This window comes from Canis lupus, chromosome 16 (assembly GCF_048164855.1).
Source record: "Canis lupus baileyi chromosome 16, mCanLup2.hap1, whole genome shotgun sequence".
Lineage (NCBI taxonomy): Eukaryota > Metazoa > Chordata > Mammalia > Carnivora > Canidae > Canis > Canis lupus.
Genome location: NC_132853.1, coordinates 49,650,169 through 49,663,095, shown reverse-complemented (window position 1 = coordinate 49,663,095; position 12,927 = coordinate 49,650,169). Strand labels below are relative to the sequence as shown.

General features: G+C 43.6%; 1 long non-coding RNA gene across 1 annotated transcript in view; it reads right to left on the bottom strand.

Moving 5' to 3' along the window:
• Positions 1 to 292: 292 nt before the first annotated feature.
• LOC140607006 (uncharacterized) overlaps positions 293 to 12,927 on the bottom strand; it is an 85,564-nt gene continuing 72,929 nt past the window's right edge. Inside the window, exon 2 of the long non-coding RNA XR_012009179.1 lies at positions 293 to 1,357. This is a non-coding gene — a long non-coding RNA (uncharacterized lncRNA). The remainder of the gene's footprint in view (positions 1,358 to 12,927) is intronic.

Below are 12,927 nucleotides of genomic sequence, written 5' to 3'. Positions count from 1 at the left end.
TCCAATCCATCAACACAGGGCCCTTCCAGTTCCTAAGCATATTCAGTCTGTAGAAACATTTGTAACATCAACCCTGAGACTAGACCTGTTGAACCATTTTCATTTTGTGAAGTATTTTTATAGATTTTTCTTTGGATATGTCTTGGCATAAATGAAACAACAGACTTAACATTTTAAGAGGAATTCTCATCTGACTGCAGTTATTTGCAACCTTCATTTCTCAACTATAAAAATTGAACAGATATGTGAGTATCATGGGTGGAATGAAATTAATTTTTACCACCCACAATAGTTCATTAGTGAAATAAAGAATGTATTTAATGGATCTGTGCTTGGTGTACCTAAAATTATTTCACCATAACAAAAGGTCTTGAAAGACTAAGAAAAAGTATGATGACAATTAAGTTGCTTCTCTGAACAGTATTCCTGTATGAAAGGAAAACAGTCTTAAAAATAGCTCACTGTAGAGTTGAAAGAGATGGAGAAATTCATAAAGGAAGCACAAAGGTGTTGCAAATGGAATGAAAATCATCTAAAAAAATACCAACAGGGTACTTGTTCCTTGCTTACAGGGTCCTCAATTTTCACAATCGTTCAGGCTTTCATTTCATTTTTCTGGGAGTGTGACTTGCTTCAGTTAGAAGCCTCAGCTAGCTCCCTCTCTCTGCTCTAAAAGACAAAACTTCATTCTTCCCAAATGTACAGGCAAGCTTTATATTCTTCATGTTTGAAACCTACTAATTAAGAATTTGACATTATAAAAAAAAAAAAAGCTAATAGGACAGGGAGACAGGAGGGAATAATTCCACAAACCTTGCCCAGTCCTTTCATAGCGCCCCCTATAGCAGGTCAGAGGTAGAGGGGATTTTAGCAGCCTCTAGTGGAGACCTTTTACAGACAAAGACCATGGAGCAGGGAGAGGGTAGGTTATTTGCTCCAGGGCACGCAACCAGTGAATGGCCAAATAAGAGAATGCAGCCTCGTGCCTTCCTCACTGCCGCTCCATGATCATTTGTTTAGTTGATAAAGGCTTTCGGGATTTCAGCACGAATACATTTTTATAGCTATGTGTCTATTAATACATCTAATGGAAAGAAATAAAATTCCTTCAAAATGTCCTTGAATGCAGACTTTGCAGAGATAACATTTCAAAGCTGTGTCCTCTGCTCTCCATCCTGAGCCCAGGTAAATGTGGTATGAAGATGTTTTCCTACAGATGCAGCTGCAAGCTAGTAGGGGTAGCAGCCTCTGGTGTCCTAGGTCAAAGAATGGTGATGCTGCTCAGATTGAGGTCTGGGTCTTCTTGGTCCCATGAGGCCTTTTGTCTAAATCTTCCTTCCCTCTGCTCCTCTTGACTCTGAAAGGAAAAAGCGAGGAATGAATCCCACATTTCTTTTTCATTATCTGGTAACACATGCTAGAAGAACTATTGTACTTTTCTGGTTTTCCAGCTGCTTGGGTTTTTATTGTCTAGACTTAGTAATTTTTTTAAGTGACAAATAGTTGTCTTGTGAAAGATCAAGAGAAAGGTGGGTATGAAATGTGGATTTGGTGTGTGTCCTGCCAAGTCATGCAGAGTTTATCTCTGTGCTTGGCATTTGGTGTGTGGAGGGAGGGCTAAAAAACAACAACAACAAAATGAGACCAGAGGGTCCCTACACTCAAAAAATTTTTAGGCTGAAAGAAACAAAAACAACAAACAACTAGAAATTATTGGTGGGTCACTGATAATAACCCTATGGCTGTCTCGGGGAAACTTTATAAAAGGGGCCGCATGTCGTCTCTTTTTTTCCTCATCGAGCAGCTCACCCAGATATAGAGAATGACAGGGCTGGAACCAGGGTGAGAGGCAAGTGAGTCATGTACCTTGGGTGTACAATTTAAGGGGACTCCCAAAATTCAGCCATCAAGATTAATATTTTAAAAATCCAAATTAATGCAAAAAAATCCATGATGACAAGATAGCAACATTTTAAATCAAGAGAAGACTAATATTAATGATTTTTCTTTCTTTTGCCTCAGGCTCTAATGTGGCTCAGCATGGCATTTGAGTTAATATCCAGAGATAAAGCAGAAGCGTGTGTGTATGCGTGCATGAGAGACAGACAGATGAATCATAAAGCTGGAGGAAATCTTAATCCCAAAAGTTTAGTCCAATCAATTCTATAGGTGAGGAAACTGAGAAATACTTTACCTCAAACTAATCACATAGATCTTGAAAAATACTAAAGCCCAAGTGTCTTGACCACCAGTCCTGTAGATACTTGCACAGTGGAGTGGCTTTCAAGGCAGGGGAAACTCACCTCCCCGAAAAGGAGGCACGCTTAATGAGTTGGTCAAATTAGGGCATTTTAATGGGCCGCAGATATTGAGAGCTTTTAAAATAGAGGTTCAGAGCACAGCATCATCTGTTTGGACTCTGTACCTATAAGGATTCCTCACAAATAAAGCATGGCCTGGAGACCCAGCCACTGCCTCTTTTTGGGTGCCAGGGCTTCCAGAGGGTAGAGGAATTATTGGGGGGGCGGGGTGAGGGAGTAGTGTCAGGCCCAAATGATACACCTAACACACTGGCTAGGAGACCTGCCTGGCTTGAGCCATTGGAGCAAATACTTTCTTGCTTTGTACCCCTACCTTGTTCTTTGGCTCTGTTCACCAGTGACTCTTCTGGCTTGGCTTTTCCTCACATTTCAATGGTTTGAGCTGAGATTTGGATTTTGTGCTTTGGTTCTGATTTAGCCAGAGGAATCCTTTTCACTGGAGTTTGACAAAGACCAGCTAGAATAAGTGTCTCTTTGCCCTCAGTGAGTCTGAATTCCCTTGTGACCTCGCAGGGAGGAATATAGGTGATGGAGGAAGAAAGGTTTGGGTGTTGCAGGTCCCTGGCCCCTTTCTTAACAGTCCCGTGTTTCTCAAACTACAAATAACTATCAACAGCCTGCATTGACAAGACTTAGAATGTAGTCCAGGTATGTGGTGATCGTGAAAATCTCTGTTCCTCCTTGCTCCTTCCCCATTGGAGTCTAGGGTGACGAAGCCTATCTTGTGTCCACACGAGGGTTCTGAATAAGGCAAATGACAGCTACAGCCTGCAGTTCCAGATCTAACTCTTTGTCGCCCATGGGTTTTGGCAAAGCTCTAGGGCCCATGGATGCTGGAGAGCTGGTCTGGGAGGATCAGTTCTAGGTAACTTGATCAACCTATTATCAGGTTGCTTGGGACTCTGCTGGTTTTAGCACTGAACCCAGGAAACTGGTACAACTGGCCAGCCTAACCCTAGTGACCAGAAGCCAGTAGAGGCGAGGCCACACAGCAATCTCTAATCATTATGGAGGTGGAGAATTTGACTTTTTCTTAAGAACAGAAAGGAAGCCCTAGTGTGTGGAGTAAAGGGGCAGGTGAACTCGCTTTTCAAGTTTAGGCATAGGAACTCTGGTAAAACCTGTCCTTCAGTCTCTGATAAGAATCAGTTGCGTTTGGCCAGGGTCTATGCTGAAAGCTGCCCTTTCACAGCAGTAAGAGTCAACCACTACCTCCATGGTGCTTAGGCTGCAGGCCAGAGACATCTGGTGAGGATCCTTGGGTAATAGGCAAGCACTGATGTGGCAACAAGCAGACTAGAAAGTCCTAGGCATCTGATCCTTCCACCATTAGAATCCAGGCAGAGGGAATGAAGGCAGGACCTCCTGTACTTAACCTCCAGGGACGAGGTTTCCAGGATACCACTTTGTGGTTGGCCTTGCAAGACACTGTGTCTTCACAGTCAGTAACCCACACTTTTCCTTGGTACTCAGGCTCTCTCCAAGAATGGGCTGATGAATATGTGTGAGTCAACACACGCATGATACGGAGCAGTCACTCACCTGGATTTTGAGAGGCTGCTGTGAACAGAAAGGTAAAAGAGAGAGAATGAGGGTTGGCAAACCCTTCAGAGTTCTCCTTTCCACTCGGATGTGCATACACGCATACTCCAGTCTGATCAAAGCATGAAGAACTCTTATGAGAGAAATCAGAAATGTGAAGTCCTGAATGAAGCCGGAAACAAGAGCCCAGCAAGTGAGTAGCAAAAGGGATCCAGTTACTGCACAGCTCACACAAATGTTCAGTGTTCAGGATCTCCCTGAGAGATCTGCACTATATCAGTTAATTTAAGCTATCTTAAAGGCCCCACTTAGCTTCCAGTCGTAACTCCCAACATAGTGGAATGAACAAACGCTGTAGAGGTTCCAGAGAGGCCACGTGCAATGGAAGATCTGCCAAGATGGGGCACAGAATGAGAGGATGAAGAGGGGGGTAGGTTTTAGACTAGAGATTGAGGGGAGGTATGGGGGATGGTTGTGGTCAAAGGCTCTAGTCACAGAGCTGGGGGAAAGGGGAGGCTTAAGAAGGCCTTCCAATGTAGCCAGTAACGATCTTTATTGCCTTATAGTTACTGGTATATACTTCTAATTGTGTCTAATTCTCCTTCCACATGGCCTCTCCACTTTCAAATTATAAGATCCCTAAAGACAGGGCTATGCTGTGCTCATCTCTGTACCCATATAAATGTTTAACATGGTGCCTTTAACATCATAGGTAGGTAGCCAGGAAACAATTCTGATAAAAACTGATTTGAAATTTAAGCACTGAAAATATACATGGTATGCTACCTTTTGTATAATAAAGGGAAGAAGTAGTAATATAAAAAAAATAAATTTATTGGAGTTTAGGGCATATATTTTGGGACAAAGAATGGCCACTATATATGTGGAAATAAACCTTGTGAAGCAAAGTGAAGTCCATGTCAGTTATAGTAAACATCAGAGTAGCCCAAACTACAAGTATGGATCCTATCACATATGTAAACCAAGTTATTAAAACTTTAACATTAAAGTATAAAAAGTACATGGGGGTGGATGCCTGGCTGGTTCAGTTGGAAGAGCATGTGACTCTTGATCTCAGGGGTCATGAGTTCAAAACTTATGTTGGGTATAGAGAGGACTTAAATAAAAACTTTTTAAAAAAGTACATGGACTTCATTAAGATCATGCATATCATTTCAATGAATGTAACTTTAACTCTTTAGATATAGCCCATAAAATCAGAATATAAATTTGACCCTATTCCATGTAAATCAGAATGACCAATTCGGTTACTTGGAAGGGCTTTGTGTTTGCAACCTCATGTGTTCTGCAAGCTGGTTCTCCATTGGGGATAGCCTATCTTCAGGGCCAGTGGGTGGCTGACTACTGGCTGAAACATTTGTTGAGGACATTCCTTCACTGCTCAGTTTATGCAGTCTTTTTCTCTTCAGTTCCTGTATTTGGCTGCTTGACCCCCCTTCTTTCCCTTGTTGCCTTCCTACCTTCGAGAGACTAATTGCCGGCATGCCTGCTCACTCGTAGGGGCATCTGCTTGCCCTTTGTCTACCACCTCACTCTCCTGCAACAACTGCTGCCTGTTCCCACTCTTCCTGAAGTTTCATCACTCAGCTTTCCTTGAGTCCAAGAGCACTTACAACCATCGCCCTCTTTCACGTGAGCTTGTCTAAGTAGATTTCTGTTCTTCAATCCAACAGGGCTTCAAACCCCTTCCTCTATTGTAGGTAGACCTGCCAGTCACACCCCGAGGTGTGTGACTGCTTAGCCTCTGTAGTGTCATCTGGGGCATAAAAGGGATACCACCCAACCTGGATGTTATGAAGGCTCAAAATATTTGGAGATGTGTAGACCGTTGAATTTTCTTTTCATTGAAATGTTTTAGTATCTCGTGGACAAGGCCCTTGAGCGACATTTAAGCACCTTGATAAGACCATCAAATGAATCTTGTTGGGCAAAACAAGGAGGGTTCCCGTTGATATTGCCACTAAGCCCTGTCTATATGGTTCATTTAGCTGCATGTAGGTGGTCAGGGATTTTGGCTATTTTTTTTTTTTTTTTTTAAGAATGACAAACATTTAAAATTGGGAAATAAAGTGGACTTTATCTCTGTAAAAAGAGTGGCTGTAGAAGAGCAAAACCTTTTTCTATCTTCAGAAGGGAATTGTGGCAAGAGAATAGAAGCTTTATAAGGGAATTACTGGTATTATCAAAGGCTTTTCAAAATAGACTTGAAATGAATAGTTGTGTGCTGGTTTTATTACAGCTTTGCAAGTTTATATTTTGTTTTTGTGTGGTATTTTCCCCCCGCCCCCCATGAGATGGTTGCTAGGGCATGAGAGCATATAACCTTTATTGTGTTAAATTTGGGACTGAATACAATTATCTTATAATTTGGGTTCAGAGTGCCATTTTTGACAAGTTATATTATGAGCTTTTTGAGGGAAATTGAGCCCACATGCCGTAAGCTGCTTCCTATTCAGTTGCCCTCCAGAGTTATGGTGTATGCTCTCCCCTCCCCCATTGCTCTGACCAGATGCTGCTGGAGGCAAACCAGATGACCCAGTGCAGCCCCGCCAAGCTCCAGCACTGTGTCTTCTCAAAAGACCCTTGTCCCCCATCAGTGTTTTTCTGGATGACTCCACGGACATGCGTCTCAAGGGTGCTGCACTTGGTTATCCCTACAGGCATGCTGCATTTTTCTGGAGGAGAGGCGTAAGCAAACAAATTTTGCAAATCAAGTCAATGTTCCTAGTAACTCCAGGACCATTTCAGAGAGGCCTTGTCTCCATTTCTGACTGGTCTGTAGTTGGCAGCACTTCTTACCATAGCATTTCTGTAAAGGTAGGTGATGAGCTATAAAGAAACTCTTAAATGCACCATGGGAGCACATGATTACAGACATCCTCCTTTTGAAATACTATCATTTTTTTCTCCATTCCTTCCTATGGCCCTAGCAGAAGTTGCGGTTCCCCTAGTAGCAGGCCTTGAGATAGAAGGGTTTCTGTGCAAATGGCTTACTAGGGAGGTAATGCCAAGAAACACCAGCAGCGGGTTGGGAAGTAATCCATGGGAGGGGAGGAAGGCAATTTAGGATAGGACATGAAGGGCACGGGTGGGCAAGAGACGCTCAGTTGTGCTGGTAACCTCTGGGAGGCAGTGTAGAAGGCACACCTGAGGTGAGGGGGCCTAGGATGCTTCTACCTGGGCTCCCATTGTCATTAGGTGAGGGCTGCATTCAAAGAAGGAGGCATTAATTTCCCAGCCCTTCTACCTTCTACATGGGCAGGGGCTACCACATCCAAGAAAGCTTTTGGATCATAAGTGCTGGCAGCTGGAATCCAAGCCAAATGTAAATGGCTGAAATGTAACCAGCTCTGGGCAGGACACCAACACATCTGCTACGCTTAGCTCCTCAGAGCACGTGTGAGGAGATGGGGCTCTCCATAGCTCCTGAGAGCCACTAACTACCCACTCCTGGTGTCTTCTACGTGAGTTATCTGCCAATCAAAAAAGAATTTGGGGCTGTCGGCTGGTTTAGTTGGTAGAGCATGGGACTCTTGATTTTGGAGTTGTTGAGTTCAAGCCCCATGTTGGGTGTAGAGGTGTTTTCTTAAAAGGTTTTTAGAGATTCATTATTAGGAAAGTAAAGTATACCCCTTAAAATATCTGTGCAGAAATACCAGGAAATGTAACCAGCGGCCACCACCAACAGATTAATGTCAACTCTTTTCAAAATGTTCCCATCCATCACTTTCAGTGGGTGAAAGATATAGAAGCAAATATAGGCAGCCTTTATTCTCAAGATGATCTTTGATCTACCATTAGATTTCCAGGAGTAGCATATGCTTACTCCTTAGATGTTTTTCAGAAGGGCTCACCTATCCCTGGGTACCTTGTGGACCTGGTATGGGGGGCAGACTGTCTATAACTTGCCCAAGTGGGCAGAGGCTAAACAGAGCTATGTGACACTGTCCTTTATTCATGTTCCAGCTCCAAATATCAACGACTGAAAAGTATGATTAAACCCAGGCATCCTAACTCCGATGACGTTCTCTTGATGACCCTGGAATCTCAGGTCCTGCTGCTCTGTTTATCCCTAATGTCATTCTGGCAGGTGCCCCAGTTGGTATCTTGTTTTGAGAGTTGATAAGTCTAAGTTCTTCCCATAGCATCATAGAACTTGGTGAGAAACAGAATTACGCTCATGGAGTTTGTATTGCACACAGATGCCACAAATGAGTGGAGCTGGTCTTCCCTTGAGAAACATATTGATGGACTGGCATCTTGGCCAAATGAAATTCAGAACACTTCACTATCAAGTCTCCCAAAGTGGCAGCCAGTATCTGTATCAGATCCATTGACCATTTCGACTAATTCCAGTCCCTGATACGTAATTTGTGAGGTTTCAGAGCTAGAAAAGACTTTACAAATCATTTAGCCAACCTAACTGATAAGGGTGCTGCATTCCAGTGTGGTTAAGTAATTTGTCCAAAATCAAACAGCTAGTGAAGAGGTGTCCCTAAGGGGGAAGGGCCAGTCTTTTCCCTCTTCACTGTGAGGCTAATAAGACAGAATTTCTCATTGGATTCAGGAGAAAGAAATGTTTGGTTCCACAAATTTTCTTGAATTTTCCTCAAGACAGTGCAGGCATGGTGGGAGATTTGAAGAATGAGACATGGTGTCTTCGTGGCTCTTAGTAAAGCAGGTATAGAGAAATAACTATACAGTGTAGCAGAAGAGTTCTATTTTGATATGTGGGTCCACATGATAAAATGAGGCAGTCACCTTGTACTTCATGTTTGATGAGGTTACTGTTACTGGCAAGGAATCCAACCTTCCCAATCTGTGCTTGACCCAGATGACTGGCAAGAAGATGCCCTGTCAACATTCACCTGCACTACTTCTTGACTGTACAACCTTGGGCAGGTACTTGATCCTAAAATTCAATTTCCCCATTTCTGAAATGCTGTAAATAACAGCATTTACAGTGTTGGCTGGCATGAAGACTAAGTGAGGTAATAGCACTCGATAAAGAGTATTGTCAAAGTTATTTTGCCCAGTTGCTACCATTGCCCCAGCCCCATAATACCTCCCGCATTTTTCCACCTCTTCTGTACACCCTCCCACCCTCACCTTCTCTCCGGCACCATCTGCTTAAGCTCTTGGCTTCCTAGTTCTCTTTCCCTCCCTCTCTTTCTACATCCCTTTCCCTGGTCTTTATTCCTTCTTAACTCTTCCAGTTCATTCTCGATGCCACTTTCTTATAATTTGTGTCCATCATTTCAGCTTGCTTCTCCCACCCCTCTCTGTCCCCATTCTACCGGGTTCTCTTGCCCTTCTCTGCTACTATTTTATTTGCCTATCTACTCCCTTCAGCTTCCCCTAGCTGTCCCTTCCGGGACACCCCTCCTCTGCCTTCTCCCATGTTCCAGGCCTAATTAGGAGCCTGATCTCCAACCCCTGGTCTTTCCCATTCAGTTTGGATCCAGGAAGCATACTTGATTATTGTGGTAGGCAGCCTCAGAGAGGGCCACCAATGGTCCCTACTTTCTCGTATCCATGCTGTCATGGGATCCCCTCCTTTTCCATATGTGTTGGATCTAGTAACTTGATTCTAATGAATAAGATAAAAACGATGGGATAAGCTTAAGTTAAAAAAGACCCCTACTTCCATTTTTGGTGCTCTTTGGCTCAGAGGAAGCTGGCTGCCATGCTGTAAACTGCCCTGAGAGTCACACATACCAAGGAACTGGTCTCCAACCAGTGAGGACCAGTGAGGTCTACCAATAACTGTGTGAGTGATCCATGCCACTTAAGCCTCAAGATAACTGCAGCCTGTCTGACATCCTGATGTACTCTGTGAAGGTTCCCCGAAATCTGAGGCATCCACCCAAGATGTTCTGGATTCCAACCCACGGAAACTGGAAGACAATAAATATTTGCTGTTTCAAGCTGCTAAAGGGTAATTTATTATGCAGCAATATTAAAAATGCAGAGTTGTCCTTCGTAGATCACCCCTCAGCAATGTTTGTCTTCTATGACCTTGAGCAAATCACTGCTATTCTTTGGGTCCATCTCCTAAGAGACTTGGGGGTTAGTATTCAGTGTCTCAAGTCTCTTGTCATATGGCCCATGATGTTACAACAGGCCTATATGTTCTATGGTTGAGTGTAGGAAGCCCAGTTAAACCTGCCCTTCTTTGTATTTCAAGCTCCACATCTTTATATTTGCCTCGCATTTTTCACTCCTATTATCTGAAGTCTGTTTCTAATTTCTGACAGAATTGCAGTGGCCTATTGTGTGCCGTGCTCTGCATGACATGCCAATTTCATTTTGGAGTCACGGCTATTGTCTTTTTCCCTGCTAATCTCTCTTGTTTTGCAAAATTCCAATAGAACGTGTGAACATAGAGAGTTGCCCTTGTGCCTGATCTTGGCGCTGTGTGGCCCCCAACCAGGGGTGGATGATAGACAGACAGACAGCCTGTCTGCCACCCGAGGCATCTTTTCTTGCTTAAAAATTTGCTTTCCAGATTGCAGACTCCCTTCCAACTCGAGCAAAGACTGGAACATATTAAATAAAAGCAGAGCTGAAATTGGACAGAATGTCTCAGCCACTTAGAATCAGACCTCTCTTTCAGGGGAATGCGTGGGGAAGAGGCAGGGCCTCGGACGTGCCTGCATGGAGAATGCAGGGGAAGAAGGCTTCCATACCTTTCTCATACCATTCAAGCCTTAAGCAGGGGCGTTTTTTCTGAAGCAGGGCCTGTAACCCAGGATCCATCACTTATGTATGGTGTCCATGGCAACCAGGCAATGGTATGGGATCCCTTTCTCACTGGGGAATTCCTTTTATGGCTCATTTCCGAAACCAGCATGGCCAGTACAGGAGTCTGCAGTTTCCCAGTTGCTTAGCAACCAGCTTCAATGCTCTAGTCACTAGGAAAAGCAGACAGGTTTTTTTTGTTTGTTTGTTTGTCGTCAGAATCATATGTTACATTCTCTCTACTTTGTCTTTAGAATAAAATAATTAGTGTGTGATAAGGATGCGGGAAAGGGCAGCCGCTCCCCGTTGTTAATGCCTCCACTGCTCCTGGAGGGCTGTTGCAGGCAGGGAGAGGGATGGAAATGTTAGCATGCTTTCGGCTGGTAATTAAGCAGCGCGAGCCATCTGCACAGTGAAAGCTCTACATTTTTCACGTCTCGTGGGGGCATCAAATAAGTACAGGGCCAGCAATCTGCGGCGTTCCCTCCTCTGAACCAGAAAAGCCCAACCCCATCCACAGGTGTCATTGGACGACCTCACTTCAGCTTACACTGGGGTTGGGTTTTTGGTAGAAAGGTAAGGATATCTAGCTCCTTTGCCTTCTTCTGGTAGTGGTTTTCAACAAGGGGTGATCCCAGACACCATTTGGTTAAGGTCTGTGGACATTTTTGGTTGTCACAACTGGTGAGGGAGGGGGGTGTTACTGATATGTAGTGGATGATACTGCGTATGGTAGTCTAGAGACCGGGGATGTTGCTAAACATCCTACAATGCACAGGACAGCCCCCAACAACAAAAGAAGTATCCTGCTCACATATCCATATGCTGAGGTTGAAAAACCCTGAGCTAGAGCAATCAGAATATCCATCTGTCTTGTTAAAAACCAGCACTATAGCTGACTAGGAAAAATGTTGACAAGGTAAAGGGTGGGACTGATCACAATCTGTTCGAAACAATTCCAACCTGAATTTCTGTATAGCACAGAACTCCTCCACCCCCTACCAGCAGTGGACTTAGCAAAGGTGTAGAACAGACAGTCCTCCATGGTTTGTGATAATGGACGTAAGCTCTGAGGTTATAAGGAAAGAGGACAGAGATGGAATGATCTCTCCTTCCAGGGAGGCAACTTTGGGGCTAGACAGATTTAGTTCACTTACTGGATCTACTGCCTATGCACCATGGGCCCTTAGCCATGTTACATAGTCTGAGACCCAGTCTCCTTCATTCCAGAATGGAGATTCAAATGGGTGTTATGAGAATTACATGTCAGAATCCTATTATGCTCTCCTCTTCCCTTTGTCTCAGTGCTAGGACCCTAACTGGCCCCTCTTCCCCAGCAGGGTACTTGGATCTGTAGAGGTATGTGAACAAAAGTGCCAGCCCTATAATGAAAGGTCATTTTTTTTCTAGCAAAGAGCAAAAAACCATTGCTTTTGGGATTTGGGGTGGCAGTCTTAGACTAAATTCAAGCACAAGTACAGGAAAACATACATGTGTGAGAGGAGAGGCAGTACTGTCTTTAAGAGTATGCCTGGGCTTCCATGTCCCAGCTCCTAGGTACTAGGCATGTGACATTGAGTAGTTACTTAACCTGAGTAGGTACTAGGTATGTGACCCTGAGTAGTTACTTAATCTGAGTGGTTTCTCATCTATGAAATGGATAATTATTATCTCTTGCAGTATTATTCTAAGGATTAAAGATAAGGTATATACAAGTGCCTAGCATGATGCCTAATATTGGGTAGGCATCTGATAAGAGGACAATACTTTTAAAAAATAAGATTGGCAGGTATGGTCCAATCACTGAGGCTGAGGATAAGGACTGTATTTAGGAAGACACAGTGGCCTCCCTATTATTTATAACAATCAGATTTCCCTCAGTAACCTGGGATAGTTCCAGCGGCCACAGTGTGATGTAAGCAGCTTTGAAGCAGTTTCTATTTTCAACCTGTGCTACATCTTGGGGGGTAATGAGTTCCATACATTTAGTAACCTTTTCTTACTCCTTTGAGATGATCCGAGAATGCTTTCTAGTTCTAATAGGTGGGTTTTGGTTTATGTTCACCTTCATGCCTTTAAATTTTCTAGACTGGAGCATATCCCCTGTCAGGCTCCAGAAGCCCCTCCAGCCCCCTGATCACTTAAAATGCCTTGTGAACTCCATTATTTCTTTCTTTCTTGAAATGCATCAACCAGAACTGCACATTCTTTACAAAGGTAAGGGAATACCTTCTTTGTACTTTTGTTGATTATTCTTCCTAATAGTTTCCAAAAATTGGTAGGCTCTTTGGGGCCAGAGTCT